Source organism: Rhipicephalus sanguineus, chromosome 9 (assembly GCF_013339695.2).
Source record: "Rhipicephalus sanguineus isolate Rsan-2018 chromosome 9, BIME_Rsan_1.4, whole genome shotgun sequence".
NCBI classification, from domain to species: domain Eukaryota; kingdom Metazoa; phylum Arthropoda; class Arachnida; order Ixodida; family Ixodidae; genus Rhipicephalus; species Rhipicephalus sanguineus.
The window spans coordinates 55,917,211-55,937,293 of record NC_051184.2 but is presented as its reverse complement, the minus strand read 5'-3'; the positions used below and the strand labels follow the sequence as shown (position 1 = coordinate 55,937,293).

At 46.1% G+C, this 20,083-nt stretch overlaps 1 long non-coding RNA gene across 1 annotated transcript; it reads right to left on the bottom strand.

Annotated features, from left to right (window-relative positions):
• Window positions 1-1,741: 1,741 nt before the first annotated feature.
• On the bottom strand, window positions 1,742-19,650 carry LOC119404144 (uncharacterized). The gene is made up of 3 exons (XR_005186184.1): window positions 19,573-19,650; window positions 9,305-9,389; window positions 1,742-1,991 (listed from the first exon to the last, which is right to left on the bottom strand). It is a non-coding gene; the product is annotated as an uncharacterized LOC119404144 (long non-coding RNA).
• Between the last annotated feature and the right edge of the window lie 433 nt (window positions 19,651-20,083).

Sequence of the window (20,083 nt, the reverse complement as noted above, 5' to 3'; positions counted from 1 at the left end):
GCCTACGCTGTATCACATGCTCCCTACGGTCTCGAGTGGCATTTGCCTCGTGGCTGCCGCTTTTTCGTTGAATTTTTAATTGTTGAAACGGTATGCTCCTTTTGTCGCTTAACGTCCATCGCAGTCAACGACAGCCTGTTCAATCGATGTCAGTGCGCGAAGCAGCCTTTGATATTTCGTTCAACTTACATTTGAGGGCGCTCAAAGCGCCGCGCATTAGGCGGCAGTCACGCGGTAGGTATCTTTTTTTTAAAGTTCGCGCGATTTAAAGAAAGGCCGTAAAAAATATTAAGCAGAGGAGTTATTTTACCTTAGATTGAAAATTTTGATGTTTCTGAATAAGCGCTACAACTTTTGTATTCAATATTTTTCTCTAGAGTTACTATTTAAGAACTTCATTACGTAATATTTGTTAATTACCGAGCTTTGAGGATCGGAATAAAATATTGTGACGTGCTCTATATGGCTCAGAGCAATACTGCACTAATTGGAGGCGCATAGTGCCTACGCTTAATTTTTTTAATACTTGGTGCTTTTTATCTGAAACACCCTGTATACAACTGGCAAGTGGTTGTCTCAGTAAGAGACAGGTAATGACAGGTGTTGATCCCGCAAGGATTAGATGATATAAACAATCGGCAGGTGCACATGTTATTGCGAGTGGCAGAAACAAATGCGCCACAGGTGGTTATCTCACTATACGAGTGGAAAACACGTTTACAATCTGTACTCCTCGAAGGGTTTCTCAACGCTGCTAAAGCGGCACTGTTCAAGGGTGTTAGCCACGCAGCATCCAACCTGGCTCGAGCAGCCTGCATGCTTTCTCATATTAGATGCGAAGCATCTTATGGCGGAGTACAAACCGGTGATGGTAGTGGTGGTGGGGCGTGGCGTGACCACCATTACTGCGCACGCGCACACCCTTTCCACACACCCTCTCCACCCCCTCTCCCCACCTCTCTTCCCCTCTCTTCTCTCCCCTCCGTCTCCCCTTCTCCTCTTTCCTCACCCCCTCTCCCCTTCCCCTCTAAAACGCGGGCTTGACATGCCGAAACGCTGCTTCGCATCGCCTCATGGTCCCCTTTAGCGGGAGATGGTGTGATTTTTGTTCAGCGAAGCCCTGCCTTTGTCTCTGTCAAAAAAGCGCGTACCTATACTGCACAAGGACACGATGTCGTTAGAAGGCGAGCATTCACATCGCCATAATCAAAGCGTAGTTGCTTTCATGCCGTCCAAGCAATATCCTTGTTAGCATAATAATAGAATAACATCCAATAAACGCGCCTTAACTACCACCTATGCATAGACATTTCATTATCCTTGAAGGGTATACGTAAAATATGTCAAGCAACTTCCAGACGTTGTAAGTTTCACCGCAGTTTGCTTCCTTATTAAGAACAACGTTCTTTGTAATGAGAGCAAAAAAAATAAATGGTACTGCCTAATAACAAGACAAGCTAATCTACTCGCAAGAATGCGTATTTCTGGAAGACATACGCGATACTGAATTGTTTTTCAATGCTGATTGCCACATCTGTATATATACCAAAGTGAGTGAATTATTCTTGGAACACTGGGTGTCGCAGATGTTAACGTTTCGACAAGTGGACTTGTCTTCTCCAAGGCTGCAACTGGTTGCAAAAGTTGCAACCCTGAAAGGCAGTTCCACGTGTCGAAAATTTGACTCCGGCAGCAACCAGTGTTCCAAAGATTTGTGAACGCTGCAAGATTTCATCTTCTTCACAACTTATACTTTATTTCGAAAGTCAAGTATGATTGCTTCGAGCACAAGAAGAAAAATCTACCCGCTATCAATTTATGGTGTTTCATCGTTTATTTAAGATTGAATTTCATAACGAACACGATTCTGTACGAATGTAGACAACGACGAAATGTTATTTTCAGTAGCAAACATATCCTTTGCCATTAAATGCTGCTTGCCACCCGCTAGGACACTGACAGGGAGGTGGACATGGAGTGGAGGAGCAGCCCTGAAACAGACGTTAGTGAATACATCAGTGACCATCGTTGAACCATAAAAGCTAACATAACTCTTAACAGCGCAGCTGTTTAACACCCCCTGTCACAAGGGCCAACTTAAGTGCAATATAAGAGACAAGCACACTTGCTGGTAAGCGCACTTGCTGGCGAGTGCGTTCTTCAAGCTAGCTTCGCTACTCGCTACGTCTACAGTGGCTAGGAACTAGCTTGCTATACTACGTCGGAGTGTCTAGCCTCGTAGCAGTCGCTCAAAAATAAATAAGTTGTTTTCAAAATCTGAGTTCATTGTGTTTTTTAAATTATAGCTTTCGTTATTGGCAATATTCTTACGAATCAAAACATAATACAAAACAAAAAATCTAGTTGGCTATTCCCGCTCTCAAGTAGTTTATCGCCACGGCCGACAAGTGCATGCCCAGCACAAACCGAGCAATGGCCGCATCTGCCGCGTTTGTAGCTAAAGTTTATTCTAAGGGCTGCCTAAGCTGTAACACATTATTACCTAAGAAATATTGCCTGAAGTAGCAAATATATGTGGTACTTCTTGAGTAGCCATCGCCATTACCATCATTTCTGAAGTACGCTTTGTCGGAGCTTTGTCGTGTGGATGTTCGAATACCTAGTATGCTGGCAAGTGCGCTGAATTGGGCCGATTGAAATTCATGACTTCGGTTGGTGGTGACGACCGAAAGGCATCCAAAGCGCGCCAGCCAGCCGTTTGTGAAAGTCTTAGCAGCTGTCGGTGCCCTAATGTCGGAAAAGGAAACGTTCCCGGCCATCTGGCAAAGCGATCCACACAAGCCAGCAGGTAACAAGCAGAAGAGGGCTGACAATGTCGATGTCGACGTCAGAAAACATCGCGTATGGAGGCCGAAAGGGGGATGTTGACGTGGTAGTGTGACTGCAAATTTAACACGCTGGCATTGAAGGCAGGTCCGCGCCCGGCGTCGGACATCTGGATTGATGCTTGGCCAAATAGAACGAGAGCTGACAGGCATTTGGGTCACACGAATACGAGTATGGTTGTTGTGCAAATAATCAAAAATTGCGCGACGAAAAGCAGAATTCACGAAGGGTCGAGGACCACCAGTATGCGTTACACACGTCATTAACGAGGTAAAAAACGGAAGCGGCCACTCTGGGAACGATAGAGACGTGAATGAGGAACGAAGATGAACCAGCTAACAGTCTTTGCTTGAGCAGCTGCTAGCTCTTCCATGTCTAGCGGTGGCACGGCCTACAAGGCATCGATGCGGGAGAGTGCATCAGCGGCAGCACTTTCCGCTCCAAGGACGTGTCAGAGATCCACTGTGAACTCGGAGATAAAGCATAGTTAGCGGATCTACTGAGCAGTGTAATTGCTGTGATTGCGGTGGAAGGCAAACGTCAGGGGCGTGTGATCTCTAACGATGTAAAAGTCCTGCCCCTTCAGAAAATGGCGAAAACGCTTGATGGCGAGGTACACAGCAAAGTGTTCTCGGGCGAATATAATGTACTTTGCTCCTGGTAGATTTAGGTTTTGCGAGAAAAAGCGAAGGGGCTGCCAACGGGGTACGTGCTGCTCAAGAACTGCGCCGACTGCCACGCTCCATGCATCTATGATGAGACAAATCTGGGCATCAGGAACGGGATGTATGGTGATGGTGGCGTCTTCCAGCACCTTCTTGGCGGTGGCGAAAGCAGATGCAGCGTCCGCGGTACAATCTATTGGCGTAGCCGGATCTTTTTTCATAGCGAATAGGTCGTTCAGGAGCTTTAGGAATGTGGCGTACTTTGGAAGAACGCGGCGATTAAAGTTTAGTAGGCCCAAAATTTTCGGTGTCTTTTCAGCGAAGTCGGGGTTGGAAAGTCTTCAATAGGGTTCACTTTGTGGCGTGGGGCTGTACACCGTGTCAAGTGACCAGGTAGCCTGTATACTCGATTTAGCGGCGCCGAAGTTGCACTTATTCGGATTAATGACGAGACCGTAATCATGCAGGTGGTGCAAGAGGGTGCGCAGGTGCTCTTCATTCTAAGGGCCAGATGAGCTTCCAACGAGGAGGTCATCAAGGCAGACGAAATTGAGACCTCGCGTGACCTCGTTCATAGTGCGCTGAAAAGTATGTGCAGCATTGCGCAATCGAACAGACAGGAATGGGTGGTGATAGCCGTTTTCGAAATGTGGGCGGGTTCTACAAGAATCTGGCGACAAGTCTTCGCTAAGTCAGTATTCGAGGAGATTGTGCACCCAGCGAAATTCGATTGAAGTATTGCGAATGATGAAGCGGATAACGGTCTGGTATGGTGTGGGCGTTGAGAGCGTGGTAATCCCCACATCTTCTCCAGTTCCCAGGACCTTTCTTCGCCACCATGTAGACTGGCGATGCCCAGTCGCTTGAGGAAGGCCTCAAGCGACGGGTGCACTCAGCGCAGCACGGCCACGCTGAGCCATGTTCTTCTACGAGTGGACAGCACCTTACAGGCGCTCTAAGAATAATTCGGAACGCCGAACACGCAGTCGCTCGCCGAGGGAGTGCGCCCACAGAAAGGTAGTACCGCGGTCTATGCGTGCGCGATCTCCCTCGCAAGCAAGCGTTGCTCCCTATTGTACCCATATATCCGCTTAGTTCCTACAAAGCAGTAAATCTAGGTGTCCCTTCGCGTTTTGATTGGACGGGCTGGGTAGGTGGTGTCTGTGACAGGCCGTGTGTGCGCATGCAGGCGCGCTGAGGCATAGTTCTCGTGCGTGCGTGTTCTTGTGCTTGGACGACATTCTTCCTTCGTTACTTTGGGCCCTATTTATCATTTGATCAGAACAATTATGGTATTTTACTCTGACTAGCACTAGGAAGAGGCGGCGATTTTGTCTGATGCAGTCGTAAGCACATCGGTGGCGCGATTGATGAGGAGATACGAACATATTTAAAAGATGGCAGAGGCACGCGTTTCGCCATTTTCCTATTGAGACCGCTTCCTGTAGTACATGTATTTGCTACGATATGATTTATTGTTTATTCGGCTCACACAGCTTACCCTTAATTGTACATTGCCTTGTACATTGCTTGCCCTTAATTGTAATTGCCTTGTACACTCCCCCTGAGCAAACGACAATGAGTGTTGGCGGCAACGAACTCAAAATGTAAGAATGAATCAAAATGTAAGAATACTCGCTACCAAGAAGCTAGATCCTGTAATGTATTGTTGCACAAATATATGCGAACCATGTAATGTGGTGCGCAAATAAAAAAGCCGGCAGATCCCACGCATTGTGGGAATCGATGTAATGCGAAGCAGCCAGCAAAGAGCTGCATACATCGTCTTGTATGTCGTTTAGCGAAATGCGTGTCATGGTTTTCATGTTAACTCCTATTATTTATGTTCGTCACACAGTAACGTCGCGCAATACCAACTCCGGGGTAGATCAAGCTAGCGAAACGGCCGTCAGCGCCCCATGAGCGTGACACGTAAGTCATGCTGTACATGACAAGCGTGCCATGATTTTCGTGTTAACTCGTGTTTTTTATGTTCGTCACACAGTCACGTCGCAAGATACCAATTTTGGCGTATATAAAGCTAGCGATACGGCCGCCAGCGCATCATGAGCGTGGCACGTAAGCCATGCTGTACATGACATGCGTGTCATGATTTTCATGTTATCTCGTGTGTTGTTTATGTTCGTCACACAGTCACGTCACCCAATACCAATTTCGGGGTAGATCAAGCTAGCGCAACGGCCGTCAGCGCCCCATGAGCGTGACACGTAAGTCATGCTGTACATGACATGCGTGTCATGATTTTCATGCTAACTCGCGTTTTTACGTTCGTCACAACGTCATGACGCGCAATACTAGTTTCGGGGTAGATTAAGCTAGCGAAACGGCCGTCAGCGCCCCATGAGCGTGTCACGTAAGTCATGCTGTACATGACAAGCGTGTCATGATTTTCGTGTTAACTCGTGTTTTTTTATGTTCGTCACACAGTCACGTCACCCAATACCAATTTTGGGGTAGATCAAGCCAGCGAAACGGCCGCCAGCGCACCATGAGCGTGGCACATAAGTCATGCTGTACATGACATGCCTTTCATGATTTTCATGTTAACGCGTGTTATTTATGCTCGTCACACAGTCACGTCACAAGATACCAATTTTGGTGTATATCAAGCTAGCGAAACGGCCGCCAGCGCACCATGAGCGTGGCATGTAAATCATGCTGTACATGACATGCGTGTCATGATTTTCATGTTATGACTTGTCATTTATGTTCGTCATACTGTCATGTTACGCCATACCAACTTTGGTGCACATTCGATTAACCAAGCGACCAGGAGAGCACTAAGTCGTAGGCGGCTAGATAGATAGATAGATAGATAGATAGATAGATAGATAGATAGATAGATAGATAGATAGATAGATAGATAGATAGATAGATAGATAGATAGATAGATAGATAGATAGATAGATAGATAGATAGATAGATAGATAGATAGATAGATAGATAGATAGATAGATAGATAGATAGATAGATAGATAGATAGATAGATAGATAGATAGATAGATAGATAGATAGATAGATAGATAGATAGATAGATCTATCTATCTATCTATCTATCTAGCCTCCTACGTCTGGGTGCTCTCGTGATCCCCACCTTAATTTGGTGTAGACCGAAATTCGTATAGGAGGGTTAGAGAACTTGACAAGTATGACTGCCTGGTCATGACATGTATAACGGGAAAATGCCGTCGCGTACGTCGCCAAACCTTTTCCTCCAGACATGTGTGGCCGCGGTATATGGGTATGCGCCACAGGAGAATGACAATTTGTCTACCCAGGAACGGCGAGAAAAGACATTGGTAATTCAAATGCGAGAGCGTTAAGAGAAACCGACATCGGCAGCGTTGAACCAACGAAAGCAAAGAATAGAAATCAGGAACCGAGCCGGAATCGAACTCAAGTATTTTGCGTGGCCGTCAGGTATTCTGCCACAGAGCCTCGCCACGTCTTAAGCTGCTTTGGAGAGACCTTATACAGGCGTAGTGTCAGTGCAACGTCAATTTTGGTTGCAGTGCTGGCTATACTATTTTATAACAAAGCAATAAACATTATATATTTTTCCTATCATACAGTCGTCATGTCGGGTCAACGTCTATTGTGGTTGCAGTGTTGAGTCTGCTTCCAGAGTAGTCTAATAAACAATGCATATGTATTCCTATGATTCAGCAAGCCATATTCAAGCGTTGCTCGGCCTCGGAGGAATGCGCTAACGAATGGTACGCATGATATTCACACCATCGCACCGTAAAGTGCACTTTGTTTCGATAATACTGGCGTCTGTGGTGTAACGTGCGTTCTGACGTTACGTCAGACCATAAGTTACCCTTCAAATGCCAGTGTATTCGACGTTCCTGGTAAGACCACGATATGCCCGCAACTGCTACATACAAAAACACGTCGATCCACCTCCTAACGCTTGGCTCAAAGCCAGAAACGCTGCCTAGACAATCACTGGCCGGCTGCTTTGCATGAAACCGACTCCCACGGGGCGTGGGATCTGCCAAATTTTTGCTATTTGTAGATTTCGGTGTGTGCAATGCTACAGGCGCTGATCCGTCCAGCCCTCCTTGTCATGGAGCTAAAGGGCACCTAAACTACCCTTTTCGGGGAAGTCAAAGCCAATCTAGATGAACTGTGGAGCGAAACGTGCTCGCTAGGAAGACCGCGCATGCGCGGACCTTGCCTGTACTTATCCTCCAAAGCGCTGCCCCAGCGAGCGGCTGCGTGTCCGCCGTTCCGAATTATTCTGGGAGCGCCAGTATATACTGCATGGAACAACGCAAAAATGACAGCGCATACAGAACACGCACACAGCACTGCGTGCGTCCGCTCCTGTATTTCCGGTTGTTTTTAGATGCGCAGCAGCTTATGAACGAGGCCTGTCCCCCCGGTGTGACCAGTGCCCTGCGTGCCACTAGATGTATGGAAGAAAGAAGTCAACGAAATGCTGGCATGAGAGGGGAGCTCCCGCATGGTGTGAAGAAAGGAATGTTTGCCTGATAAAACGGTGCCGCTAGATACATGAAAGAAAGAAGAGAACGAAGTTTTTGCATGAGCGGAGAGCTCGCGCATGGTGTGCAGAAAGGAATGTTTGCCTGACATATGGGTGTGCGATAGAGCGCTCGCTCCACTGCGGCGCCTGCTCTAGCATAAATCATGCAAGGTACCCACTACGCCATATATCATGCAAGGTACCCACTACGCCATAAACCGTGCAAGGTACCCCCTACGCCATAAATCGTCATTCATGCAAGCAGCTTGTGAAGCGAGGCCTGTCTCCCCCGCGTCGCGTCGACGTAGCCAGTGCCCCAGCCGATCCGGAGCGGCGCGCTCGCGAAGCGGAAGCGAAACGGGCGCGTTGACACCGCATTCTCAAACTTCAAGCTGCAACCTTTGCAGCAAGAGTCATTTACTTTATACTTTGCGGTCTACAAGGCCGTTATACTTAAGGGAAAACGTTCCCCTGAGCTTAAAGTCGTATATGATAAGTAACAACATCAGGGTAACCTCGAATAGAGGGACCATGGACCGTGATGAAGAAAATAAAACATTTACAGAAATCTAAGTCGATTCATGGTTTCTTCGCATACTACTCAGGGTTCCCTTTACGGCGAGGTGGCGGGATTTTTTAGCGCGGTTTCATGTAATGTAATGTGTCGTTGCCTCGATACAAAAGTGAGGCCAACAAGTATCATAATCATCATCTCCGTGCATTTGCGGATATGTGATGCTGAAGTTGCCTTTGTAAGGCAATTGCAGAACCTTTTGTAATCGATTGGCAGCTTTCTACCACCCACTAATTAGCAATTTATATGATGTGACGCTTCATGCGATTACACGCGCCGGCCATGCAGTATGAGATATTTTGACGGGACTCCTTACCGGAAAACACAGCTGTATATGACCTTCTTCTGAAGCATTTTCAAGTACTTAATTGCGTGCATATGTGGTAACTACTTGACTGTCATGCAGAATAGGCGAGTTTGATGCCTCCTCGTAGCCCGACATTCTTTGCGTCCAGCAGGATTATTTAGCATGGCGCAGTCTTAGCAAGGTGGTCGCCAAGGTCATCGCCAGCATAGACGCATAACACTTTCGCTTTTACAACACCAACACACTTTGAGTGCTTTCTCCAAAACGATGCTGCTAACTTTTCTCATATTTTGGGCTCCTGGCGCAAATTTTGGGAGCAAATTGAGCAGTATTACCAAGGTTCTTTTTCTCCTTACCACGAAAGTTTAATATCAAAGAACGGGCAGTAAAGTACTCACATAATTACTGCACCAACTAAGGTCAGCTCTCTCTTGTACTTTTGAGTCATTAGAATAATCGCTAGGCTTCGCACTGGAACGAAATCTGAAAACGTGAAAACAGTCGTGTGAACTCGTGCCGCCAAAAGTAAGGCTTTATACAACTGCACACATTCCGGTTCTTAACGGGACATTCCTAGAGACTATATCACAGCACCATGTCAATGCTTGTTAGCAATTAGCCTCTATGCAACTCATAAGCTTTGATACCTCCAATAGCGCGGCATAAAGGAAAGGGGGTTAACACGTACGATCTTGATATGATTAACATCGCGTGATAGCGGATAACGCACACCAACAAGCAAGAATCATTTTCACCAAGGCGCTATTGTGAGAACAGGCCGAAATACAGTTATGTTACGATATGGTAATGCAAAAACAGCACGCACTTTACGAAGCAACACCAGACACAAGCGCCTGTGCCTCATGTTCTTTCGTAAGGTATGGGCAGTTTTTTCTTATGATGAATAACCAACCAGGTCGAGATCTGTTGCGCTACAATATTACAACCCAACTCAGTGGGATATTATGCTGGATAACATGGTCTGATTTAGACTAAACAAGTTTGCGTGTTATATCTTAGTAAGCTATCTGCATTGTAAACTCGCTCATGGTAGGATAGCAACACTTTTGTAAAAACAGCATCAAATGTGAGGGGTGTTCTGCTCAACGTTCGATGCATACGGCGAAAAGGACTCGACTGCAGGCACATAATTGTAGACCAAAAACAAATTGATCGTTCTCAATATGGATATTGTGGTTGCATGACATTTGTTCGGCAACGTCGCAAATGTACGCAGCCGTTACGGTACAGATTCAGAATAATTTCCGTGCGTATGCCGCATGCGTGCAGCACAGGCTCCTCAAAAAAGCTAATGTGTGCATTTCGTAGCTTCAGAAGATAATGTCGTCCTCTAATGGTTAACGATTGTCTTTCTCGATGGACAATTATTAACCAAGGAGGTGATGCTCATATACCTAGCGACACGGCCATGTCCAAGGCAAGAATTTACATTCATTTCAGCTGTTTTTCTTTCTTTCTTATGGAACCTTTCGGACGCTAAGAGTGAAGCGAAGTTATTGCAGAACCATAAGTTGCTCATACATATTTACTGATATATTTTTTGTGCCAGGTGTGGGCGTACGCAACAAGTCTCTTAGGGATAGGTCAAGGATACAGTAACAATTTCATGTTTTTTTTTCCTCAGTATTGACTTTTCGTACGTTAATCTTCGAAGCACCAAACCTCAAGTATTTGATATTTATCACAACCAATTTATTCAGTAAAACCTGAGAAATAAAAAAAAACTCACAACAGCGACCAGATTTCACTTAGACAATAGAGCAGAGCATCAAAACCAGCAACGTTACTGTATATCTGCGCATGGTGGTGATCACGGCCAAATTCGGACAGTGAGTTCTCAAGTTACCCGAGCGACGACTTTCCCCCCTTATAGTGACCCCTCTATGAGGAGGCTGGAAACAAAAGGACAATTTGTGCATTTCAATATCTTGGAACTGCCAGGTGAGTTGTCTCAGAGTTCTGAGTAAAGTCGTCCCGCGATTCCAATGAAACTTCTCAACTTTCGGTGAGGGATTCACCAAAGTGCCGCCAAAGAGTCTCCTTTATGCTATACGACTTATTGGAAGGGTGCACAAATGAAGCGGAAGTCACATCAATGTCATCAAAATGCCAGCTCAGATGTCGCAAATGTCAGACTAGAGCCAAAGTGTGGTTTCTGTTTACGTTCTCGACTTTTTCATTTGTAAAACACCGAGACGTTGACGAGGGCAAATGTGTTTTCCTCATCAACGAACACGTATTGCCCTAATTGAACTGTTTCTTGGGAACATTGGTTTCTGACCACAGATGCGCGCAATACGAGTGTTTATTGTTGCGAGCAAAACATAATTGCCTCGCTTTTGTCTACTCAAATAAGACGCATTCCGCCCACAAAGTTCAAGCGCGTCATGTGTGAAATGAGCACCCGAGAAGCAACAATGCAACAGGCGCACTTTTTCTCACGGGGACAAAAGATTTTCTCCCAGTGAAAGCATTTGACGCTGAGTTCCAAGGAATTTCATTGAAAGCTGAGTTCCTGGAACAGAGGAACACCCAATGTGCCAAGCGTTTCAATGCGATGGCGTTGAAAAACCCATTTTCCAGGAATTCCGGTGTCGGCGAAATTGGATTCGAGTGAAGAATTATCATCTTGTCCGTCACCAAAAGATTGAAAAAGATCCAAATAAAAGAAATCATAAAAAAGTAACTGTTTCGCCGCAAGGGCCAAGATATGAATTCGATAGGGAAAAATTGGAATGCCACGCGAAGAACGGCAAGCACCTCGAAACTTGCTACGCGCTGCAGAAGCCCAAAATGCGCACGAAGAGAACTAACAACTGTCACAGCTCGGCACTAAAAGCGCGCTGCTGAAATACAAAGAAGCGCGCACGAAACGAACGCACAGGTATACACAGCACGAGCGCGAACAGTCACAGTTGTGACTTCTTCGCACTCCTATCGCAAACGCCGCCGCTGCAGCGAGCGAAGTGACGTTCGCGCACTCTGTAACTTCAACGTTACCATTACGGTGAAAGTAGAAGACGAAAAAACGGCCTCCGTTCCGAGATAAGCGAGTGCGCGATCGGGCGACGAGGCCCTCTGTAGGGCAAAGTACAGTACAGGTGTCAGCGGAGCGCCCGCATTGAGCGGAGTGACGACTTTGAAACGCACCCTGCGAGCAATCTCGCCGGTAATGCAGATTACACGCTGAAACACCCCTAGGATCTGCGTACCGCCAGCAGTAAATGGTGTATATAAATAGCTGAAGAACGTACGTTCCGTGGCCTAGCCGTCCAATGCCGAGCGCTGTGGAGCGAGGTCGCCCATTCAAATCCACGCATCGGGAGGTATTAAAGACGATAGTCTTTCTTGGGATACTTAAACGGAGAAATTTTGGTCTGTCTTTCTGTTTGTCCGCACGTCACGCGATTCAGTCACTCGGCCAAAGTTGAACCACTTGCCCAAGGGCCAGGCATCTTGAACGGCCCACCAGGTTCATACTTGTGTACATTGTCGATCAAAAAGCAAACATTACGCATATCTGAGGCACAACATCACTAGGTAAGTATTAGGTGGTGTGTTCCTTTAATAGAAAATGCATACGTACGTAATTCTAAAGACCCTAGTTTCTTAAGCTGCGCTGAAAATGCTACTGCGCATTAAACTTGACTTCCTCCGTGCCCTCTGAACGAGCACATTGTTGTGTTTCGGTTGCGGTTCTGTATTGCACTGTACGAATGCCATGGGACGCCGCTATGGCATTCCTGTTTTAGCCAGGCGACGTGTAAATAAAAGAGTGTGTGGAGAGTACTCGTTGAGTACGGACGTTTCTTCTGATTCAGCGCTTCGCGCCAAACCACGTGTTCGGGCTGGCTGGCGTCCCCGCCGGAGGTTTTGGTCACCGCCGGTCTTCGCCTGCTGCTGCGCCGGGACTACCAGTCCGCAACACAGCACTCATGTTCCCGACGTATTGCCAGATGGCGTCCATATCTGACGCAGCGCCTCTTCTATCGTCTTTAGACGACATTTGCAGCGAAGCACGCAGATACGCGGCCAATTTTTTTTCTGTATTATATTTTTGAGGGTTATATATATATATATATATATATATATATATATATATATATATATATATATATATATATATATATATATATATATATGGGGGGGACAAGACGGAGACAGCAGAATCCAACCGAGAATGTCCATATAATATTTATCGCAATACTATCATAAGATCTAGTGAGAATCGAACCCTGGCTGTCTCCTTAGCAAACAGGTGTTCTACGACAGCGCCACGTCATTGCTTGAAACTACTTCGGAAGCAAACGCTACATGAATGTCGTGTAGTGGAAGGAGTGTCTTTAACGCGCGTAATATTGGGTGGCAGAAGCGTACAATCCCCCAGGCGTCAAAACATGTGAAATGCGTAATGAGTAGGTGTGTAAGAGTACCACCCATTACAAAGTGCTCAGACATGTTTGATCAGCATCAGCTGAAAAGCCTCAACGAAGTGAGCAGTTGCGTCGGTTCGCGTGTTGCCCTGCGGACGCGTAGTAGGCCCTTCGCTGACCCGCAAAAGGAAGAACTCTGGCGTGGTCGACACTTAACAACTGTACGTGCAAAATGCATTCCAAGGTAGCTTGAAACAGCCAATGTTAGGGGCACATTCATTCGTCTCCTTACGACATGTTTGAGGCATGCACCGAGAACTGAAGTAGTTGAGAAGGCCATGCCTATGCGGCCCGATTACGCTATCGCGTTCTACTCTTGTAGGCGAAGCTCAAGTGTCCTCTTAGTTTTTTCATCTCGTCAAGATTCCACCTTCCCCTACATTTCTACCTTATTTGAATTTCAGTGCGCTGCGTCACGAATCTACCTCTAGAAAAAACTCCGAGCACCATCTCCTTTAAAATTTGCCTGAAAGATGTGTAAGCAGGGAGTTTTATTGTATGCAGGCGCATGGTTGCGTTCTTTCGTGTAATGCTGTTTTCGGGTGGAATCGGCACCGCGTGTTTCATCTTTGTTTTCAGCGTTTGTGAACAACCGGAACTTCCCAAAGGAACAGGGATCATGCGACCACAGAAACGCGTGTTCACTGTGTAACGTTCACGATGTCGAAAATTGGCCCCTGCGCAGAATGCTCCGTGATGCTTTTATATTTTTCACCAGTGAGGCAATTTACTTCGCCTTAGGAAATATTACTAGCGAAGCTGCTCTTAGTCGAGGCTTCCGCGTCCGTTGATGGCGTAGCGTTGAGTCGTCGAATCAGCTTCGCTATTTCGACACTGTTCGCGAAGTGGAGTTGGCGGGAATTCTTTTAATAAAACCTCCGCAGAAACTATTCTTTACATTTTTTATAGCTGGTACATCTTATTCACATAGTTCGGAATAATTTGTTTCTACAAGCCTCGGGGTTTAACCCAGTGGCTAGGACATTAGGCTTCTGAGTGTAATGCCCTCGGCTTGAAAAACGAGTAGCACGTAGAAAATAAAACGAAAGCTCTTTTACTCTGTGAGAGCGGACGACTAGCGAAGCTGTTTGTTAAATGACACTTAAAATTTTCTCTCTTAGTGTAACCAATCGTCTAGCAATGTCATCAGCTGCCCCTTGCTACAATACTGGCCACAGCCGTGGGTCAAGCGGTGTATGCACATCAGCAGAAGCGTTGCGACACCAGTCTTTCTTGGACAACATTCAAAACTTAGGAGGTTCTCGGGTACGGGGAAGAAGGAAAGAGTACACATAGCCTTTGGTGGTGACTAACCACTGCACAACACATTTAGGCCATGACTCGCGACTAGTCCCGCACACCGACACGTGCAAGGGACAACCCAGTGAGTTGCGGTGCGAGTTCGTTGCCGTCGCACGGGAGCAAGAGCGGATTCCCGAAGAAATACCGTTCGACTATTGTCCAGGTTCCCGGGCTCACAGCCGCGTCACCTCTCCCGTTTCAGCGGCCGCAAATGAGCCCACCACCCCTCTGTTCCACGGGTAACATGAGCCACTGCACCTCTCTCGTTGCAGCGGCCGCGCAGTATGCCCATTACCCCTCTTCACATTCACTGTAGCGCGGGTAACATCAGCGGCTTCACGTCCCGTGTTGCAGCTGCCGCACAGTGACCCACTAACCCTCTTCTAGTTCACTGTCGCCCTGGTAACGTCAGCGGCTTCACCTGTCCCGTTGCAGAGTCCGCGCAGTGAGCGCACTACCCATCTTCTTGTTCACTGTAAAACGACTACCACGATCGGCTTCACCTCCCCCATGGCAGGAGCTGCGCAGTTATCCCACTACCCCTCTTGTTTTTCGCTGTATCATGGGTGTTGATTCTATGAAGAATGAATTTATGTATGTCTTATTGGAAGGACGTCTGGGATGTGTGTTGCATTCCGTACTCTTTTAAATGACAGCGAGCTCAAAGCATATTTGTCTACATACAGAAAACCTAATATTACAAGCGGTGGTACATTGGTGTTTCAGCTGCGCTGGAGATCTTGTCCCTAAACCGCAGCCTATCATCCCATCCGTAAAATTTCAAAGTGGATATAATCCAATAAAATTAGGGGTTACCATAACGTGCGCTTGAACGTTTGCTCCTCTCCCGCCGTGACTATAGCCTTTGTATCTGCCACAGTTCCCTTTCGATTTCATCGAAACGCAGAGCTTCTATATGAAGAAACACTGATCCGATATTTACGCGAAGCATTACGTTTTAAAAAAAAGCGGTCCCAACGACTGATGGAAAGGAATATGTACCCCCCAGCAATACATATTACCGCGAGAGCGTTATGGATACCATGTCGCTGAAACTTTGGTGTCGGCGGCTTTGTCCATGAGCCGTAAATTTCGAGGAATGCATCAAAGAAAAAATTGCTGCCAGTTTCAATCTGTGAAAACCATCGAACAGAAAATCTGTTACCCCTTTCACTCGGACCTTCGCACTTCCGCCTTTATTGCTAAGTTTCTTCGTTGTTGTTTCTTTTATTGTCCTAGGTTAAGTACCAACTGCGCAAATGAGGCAATAAAGCAATATGTACTATCAGTTCCAGCTATGGTACTCCTCTAGACGATGCACAGCTTTTCCCCATATTCATCAGGCCCTTCTCTGTGCGGCGTAGCCCTTTCCGCCGAGTCCCATTCTCGCCCCTGATATTGCGCCAACGATGCAACGGCACAGGGTCGACAAACACAGCTTCTCCCTAGTGAGAGAGCGTGGAACAAACCTCGAAATTCTGCTGGCCAGAAGAATTTTGTACAGCAGAGCCATACCAGTGCTTGAAGACTATGGAACAAGAAGCGTGCCAATAGAGGCGTCGTCTCGGCCGAGCAGTCACGTTGGCAAATGCAATATGGAATTGAGTATCTATTTCCCCAAGCAGCGCATGAAGGATGGTGGCACTAAAAGCTGCACTGAAGCAGCGTCACAGACCGCTTGACCTGCGAGAGTGCTGCAAGCTCAATAACATATAATGTGTGCGGCAGAGGCGTTGAATCGCATCATATACGTCACACACCCTTGCGTAACAAGTGCGTGGTTTAGAACTGCCCATTCATCACACAGTGCTCAGCCGCAGTCGGTCATCATCCTCATAATCTGCCACAGCGTCAACAAAGTGAGCACGTCAAAAAAGATAGCATATTGCCTTACAGGACACGTAATGGGTACTTCGCGATTTCACGTACAGTGGGCGTGCATGTCGATTTTGCAACGGCCAATGCCGCACGTGCGGAGGTTCCGTTTTTCACAGCGCAGTTGAGGTTTCCACCAAGACGTGAATCATGCGAAAGCGAATGACAAGGCGATGCAACGGGACCCGATAACAGTATCGCGTTGCAGATTTCCTGGGGCCCTGCACAACACTGCCAAGTAATCACCAATTGACATCACTATCTGAGTTTACTGCTTCACGCATTGATTGCTGCAAAAACATTTCGGAACCCTGAAGTATGACATCAGTTATAGGGACCAATCGCACTTCTATATGAAAAATCTTTCTTCCTTCGGTTTTGCTTTCTTCAAAGCCTTGTCTCGTAGAAAAGAGGATGTCCTTTGCATTCCCTCCCAATGCACACCCATGCGGCTACCATACCAATTTCTTACGTTGTATACATGCTGTGTGTCTCCGTCATTAAAGCATCGGCCTGTTTGTCCTACGTATATAATTTCACAGCTCAACGGTATTTTCTACACATCTGATTGGCAATCAGTCAGTTCATCTCGTGATGAATGTTGCGTAGTCGAATACTATTGTTGCTATTAAGGACACCCACATTTGAGCGTCTACAAGGGGCGGAATACAACGAATTGACATTGCCTCTGGTCGCTATTTTCTTCCAATTGTGAGACAATCTATGTACGTACGGTATAGCATGCAATGGTCTTTGTTTTTTTCCCTTTTGGTCCTATTTATTTTCTTTACTTTCTGCAGGAGGGTTTCGGAAACGAGTATGATGACCCTGTTGGGATAGCCAGCAGCTTTTAGTCTCTATCTGGTCATTTATGCTGACATCGCCTTCATGCTCACATGATTTCTGAAGGGCGGCCCGATCACACGTGGTCCCAATGGCTCTTTTCAATTAACTTTGAATAGCCGCTATGAAAAGGAAGGACATTCTTAGCGCTCCTGGGCTGGTAGCACCAGCAGGTGTGCCCAGTATGAGAAACAAGAAAAATCAATGTCAAAATGCAGGATACACTTGTCTTTTAGCAGTTCAATCTCTGGGCCCCAGGAATGTTCTTTGAAGACGTTGGGCAGGTCGTCAACCGTGTCATTATATTACAACAACCCTTTTCCTCAACAAACACGAGGTAATCATCGACAGAACGGTACGCTTGACGAAGAAGCAGTCATTCAAGGCTCGCAAAAGTACGTTTGTCAATAACAGAGAAGAAGACGTCACAAAGAAGTGGAGCCATTACCTATACATATGCCGGTGCGTTGAATTATAAATTGCCCGTCGTAGTCACTGGTAGTTGAATGGAGTTAAATTGTAAAAGTGTGACATAGTTGTTTAAGTTCTTTCCCACATTATTGTGGAATTGCTGCTCCTGTTATTCAAAACATTACCGCACCGCAGAAAGAAGGCCATCACATGGAACAGAGTAATAAAAGTCCTCAAAAGAAACTGAGAATCCCACCAGGGCAGAGCGAAACCCTTCCTCCACTTCATAGACCAAGTCGCAGGAGCTTCTTACAAGGAACGGGTCTACGAATGTTAGCTGTTTCACATTGTCCTAAATAAATCTTCCCACATGCTTCTGACACGAGGCTATCTCGAAACAATTACTCTGACAGGCTGCTAAGGCTTGTGGGTTTTGCATCCAGGTATTATTTTTCGGACTTGCCCACTAGCTTCCTTAGGGTTTCCAGATTTAGGTCCGTTGTTAGCTTCAACGCTTTCCTTTTCTGCTGTTTGCGGTCGAAGTTGTCGGGCCTGAACCGTTTCTTCATTGCTGTGGTTCCTTTTGATCTAAATAAAGCTTGCTGGAGCACAACAAATCTATCTTTCTTATAGACTTTATCACACACGTGTTGTCGCGCATGCGTACGAATCTTGCACCTTGTATAAAAGCGGCCGGAGTACCACCAATAAATTCATTTGAAATCCAGCCACCTTTGCTGCCTCTGTTTCAGGGGCGAAGCACCTTAAGACTGGGGCTTGCCCGACCGTTTGGCGTCAGTGCGCACGACACAGCACCGTGTAAAATTGAAACACCAGGCTTAGCAATATACTAATATCAATAATAATTGCAACAGAACAATATAAAACACCTGCAAGCACAAACCCATATACTAGTCGGCGACTTCAACGTACACATTATGGATCTAAGGACCTGGCTTTGTCATCGACTCTCACTGTCCGCTGTCACGATATATAGAAAACCATTGCTAGAGTCGAAACATATATGTGTCTATGTGAATGAAAAAAATGTTTACGATAGAAGAAGATATATGTGCGCATGTAAATAAAAAAAGGTTTCCGATAGAGGAACATCAATTGTAATTGTTACAGACAAAACATAAACGCCTACAAGTACAAACTCTTTATACTAGTCGGCGACTTTATCGGAGACATTATGGACCTTAGGGCGTAGCTTTGCCGTCCGCTCTTTAGGTTACTTTATTTCACTTAATTTACATTACATGGGGCAACGCCCGGGTAACGCGCGGCTACTCACCCATACAATACCCAGCGCTTCGCCCACTCGTCATGGTTCACTTCGTAGAGGCGCGTGGTTTTTTCCTGCTAAAATTGTTGCGCTGTACCTATGGTATTCCCACCAATGCCTAGAAGTGAATGCAGCTGAATGTTGAGGCATGTTCTGAGCCGCTCGAAGGTTTCTTCAACAACATTATATTAATGTTGCTGTATCTTGCAACTAGGCATTCGAAGGTGCCTATATCTTGTAGGAACTTGCAACCAATATTGCGAAAACGTTGCATCAAAATTACTGCACCTTGTTTTTTACAAAATTTTTTTTCAATGCAAAGATGCTTCATCAACATTGCCTGAATGTTGGTTTTAAGTGTTGCTGAAATGCTGTCAAAAACGCAAATTACCCAGGTTTAGGCAATGTTGGTAGGTAACATCGCTTCCACATTATGGCAACATTGCGTCCTACCAGGCAAGAAAAGTCGATGAAAGAAAGATATTTTACTTACACAGCAATGCAGAGGATCAACGCCAGGAACGTTACTGTATATCTGCTCATGGTGGCGATCTCAGGCGATTCCGAGTGACTCCTCAAGTTACTATGTGATGGCTGCTCCCCTTTATGGTAGCATGTAGGCAGGAAACAAAAGCCGAATTTCCGCATTTCAATGACGTCAAACTGCTAGATGAGATGTCGCAGAACTCTAGACAAACTCACCGAAAGATTTCACTGACGCTCTTCTAGTGTTCGTCAGGGATTATCCATCTTACTGGCATCAGGACTGAACTTCCTCATACTAATTCTTAAAGTAGTAAGACACCAATAAATTGATGCTGAGAACTATAGTTTAATCATCAATCAACACGCAGTATCCGAAAGAATGTTTATTGTGCACGGACTTCACGAGGGGTCTTCGACCACTGGTGTACAAAAAGTGCTTTCGTGTGTTCATTGTTGCCAGCAAAAAAAGGACGTCACTTTTGCCTGTTCAATTGAGATGCCTTCCTCCCAAGGTTTTA